This window comes from Coccinella septempunctata, chromosome 2 (assembly GCF_907165205.1).
Source record: "Coccinella septempunctata chromosome 2, icCocSept1.1, whole genome shotgun sequence".
Classification (NCBI taxonomy): Eukaryota; Metazoa; Arthropoda; class Insecta; order Coleoptera; family Coccinellidae; genus Coccinella; species Coccinella septempunctata.
In genome coordinates, this window is record NC_058190.1 from 30,495,834 (window position 1) to 30,499,460 (window position 3,627).

Below are 3,627 nucleotides of genomic sequence, written 5' to 3' on the forward strand. Positions count from 1 at the left end.
CCTGGTATAAATTCGAAAGAATTCAAACAATTCGTCATGACAGAGAATATAAAATTGGTTTTCACTGCTGTGGATGCACCATTTGTAAAGAAAAGCGTTATAATTGTGAAGCTTTTCTTAAATATTATATTCGTGTTACCTGGAATGGCCGAACTGACACTTTAAAATAAATTTTGAAGTTTTTCGAAGCGTCATAATAAATAGTTTCAGAAGATTGAATTAGAGGCTTTAAATGTTGTTTCCCTCTATTGTTTCAGGTTTGTTATATTGTGAGTTTTGATATTGTTAATAAAGATTCCCTCTATTGTTTCAGAGAAACGCAATTGAGTCTCTATACATTATAAGTGTACTTATTGTCATAGATTCCTATAGTACAGAGACATAATACGAATGTTTTTTTACCATGCATGTAGATATTATACACGGTGATAATTTGAAAACTTTCCAGAAAATGCCGGAACAGGTCAATTTCTATTCGTAGGGGGACATATTTTGAGCAGAATTCTCCTCAACCCTAGGTGTAGGAGCTATCACCCTTAAATTCTCAATAGGGAATAGGGGGTGAGCTATACCTCAGTTGAAAGAACACTTAGCCCTCTACATGAATACTATGGTTTGCAAATTTTTATTGAGTCCTTGTAGGTAGTTACAGGGGCTGACGATTTGAAAACTTGCCAGTCCAATTATGTCTCGACAAGGATTTTTTCAAAGAAAATGCTGGAACAGGTCAATTTTTTATTCGGAGGGAGACATATGTTTCTAGCAGAATTGTAAACCGAAAGCTCCTCAAACCTAGGTGTAGGGGCTACCACCCCTAAATTCTTCATAGAGAATAGAGGGTGAGCTATTATCTATACCTCAATTGGAAGACAATAGTGTTATGTAGGTAGAGGGACATATTGTCTTCATATTGAGGTTTAGCTCACCCTCTATTCCCTATGAAGAATTTAGGGGAAATTTCGCCTTACATTTTTGCTCAAAATATGTCCCCCTCTCTTTAAACATTGACCGGCTTTTTCTTCGAAAACATCCTTGTTGAGACATAATTGGCCTAGCAAGTTTTCAATTTGTCACCTCCTGTAACTACTTCAAGGAATCAATAAAAAATTTGCAAACCATAGTTTTCATGTAGTGGGACAAGTGATCTTTCAATTGAAGTAAATTTCACCCCCTATTCCCAACACCTAGAGTTGAGGAGATTTCGGCTTACAATTCTGCTCAACATATGTTCCGGCATTTTCTCTGAAAACATCCTTGTCGCGACATAATTGGCCTGGCAAGTTTTTAAATTGTCACCCTCTATGTATATACTGCTAGTGGTGGTTGATTACGCTTGTAGTAGGATTGAGAATTATTATTTGTATTGACCTCAACAATTTTTTTAAAGTTTTATAAGGGCCCTGCCAAGATATTTCTAAATTAAAATACTTCATAGATCTCTGGTTCCTCCCTACAGAGATAAGAGGTTTTTTTTGCATTTTAAAAATAAAAATTAATTTATATTTAGGTAGTGGCTTGTTTAGGTGCTGGAGGCATTAGAGAATATCTTGTCTGTTTTATTGGGTTCTGATAGAGACGTATTTGGTTGGTTTTCTCAACAAGTACCCCTTCATTACAGAATAATTATGTGGGAGAAGAATTCATTAAAAGGATTTTTTTATTTTTTAGGAAAACGAGATATAAATGAATCATGAAACGACCTGTAGGTCAATAAAATGATTGTAATGGAAAAATTTGGTGCTTAGAGAATTTTTTTTCAATCCAGTTTTTGTCATATTTCCATTTTATCTCGGTTGTATTCTCGTCCATGCTATGGTATGAAAGTGGTATCGTAGGGAGTTGGACAAATCAGAAGCTTTTTATAACTTCGTCGACGTTTCGGAACCAATGGTTCCTTTCTCAAGACTGGAAAAAATTATTCTTTATTGAAGAAATGTATAAATACATACAAACACACAAAACACACAAAACAATCCTACGATCATTTCCTCGTTATAATACGGCAAAAGATCTCAAAAGTTGAAAATAATAACTCCATTTTATTTTCATATATTGCATTTTGGATAAAGTTTTATTATTTTTATTCATTTTAGTTCATTCTCTTCTTCACTAACTTCATTTCAATTGTTTCATATTATTTGATAAATGGTATACCGGTTGCCCCAAAGTAGATGGCCTATTAGACTTTTGTAGAGAACTAATCTCAATTCTGTGCTGGAAATTTGTCTGTTGTGTCTTTCGACTATGAACTATCTCTTCAAAATATTTTCAATTATACCAGAAGCAACCTACTTAATCTTTCATTTCAAATGACATATCTAGTATATCTATATGGCATAATTGATGCCATTGGGCTTCTTATGAAAGAAGTTAAAACGGGAGGTTTTAGTGGTTATATTTTTTTGAATATTTCTGCTGCTATGTGCTGTTTGTTTGGACCTAAATTGTACCAGGTGTTGAGGTGTTAATGAGTTGATGAAAAGATCATCGAGTTGGACAAATCGAATTCATCAAAACCATTGAGTATTAAACTGAATTATTAACAACCTAGATATATTTATTATTGTTTCAATCAATTCTAGGTAATAAAAGATGAGGGGTTAATTATATGAACCCTATCCCTGTAAAATGGAAACTTTCAGAGTAATCAGGAAAAAACAATGTCAAACTGAAATTTGGCATTGGATGAATAATTTCGACAATACATCAATTGATTGTTGGGATTGTGGAGAATGTATCAACAATTCATAAAATGTCGAAATTATTTAAAGCAACATCCAATTTTAGTTTTCCTGTGGATTCCGCAAGTAATTCGAAATTGCTGGGTTGTCCTTTTTGTAGTTTTTCCTTGATAACTCCGAAATCTTTCAGGTACGTATAGGGTTCTCGAAAACGTTCCTGATTTTCACGTCTAGTAAAACAATATTATTCGATAATAATCATTCGTTTTTATTTGTTTATCGTTCCTTTGTGCCTTCCCACCAACAAGGCAATGAAATCGATCGCGGGTCGGAAAATTTAAATATTTCACATTTATATGAATCACCATAAATTGGGTCAGTTAACAGGAAGATCTCACAAATAAGGTTTTTCCAAAAAATCCGAAATGCGAAGGATCGGCAATTCTCAAATGCTAATTTCCTACCGGAAACGGCGAATCATGAGAGTGAGACGCTTCTAACGTGTCGGCGTTACGTAAAACTGCATAACTTAAAAATCAAACAACCTTTTGCTGGTCTCTCAGTAAGTTAACAAAAGAAAACAAAACAAATTCTAGATGTTGGATTCCCGAAGTAGGTCATGAGTCGATTCGATTCATTCCGACAAAACACACGAATTCGCGCAATGCTGCCAGGTCTTGCGAAAATTCACAAGATTACGGTCGAGTTTGCTTTTTGGTCAGAAAATGTATCATTTGCAGTTCCTATTTCAGGTTATTACACAAATAGGAAATCTTCATTAATTCAGGTTCGGTAGCTTAATCTGTAGGTACCCCTGAATCCTGAGGACTCACCTATGTACTGGCCTTCTTTACTTCGTCTTTCTTTCTTGTTCGGCACCAATTCCAAGAGGCCTATTGTTCTCCCGCATAAACTTGGAGGCATTCACACCTGAAGATACATTATC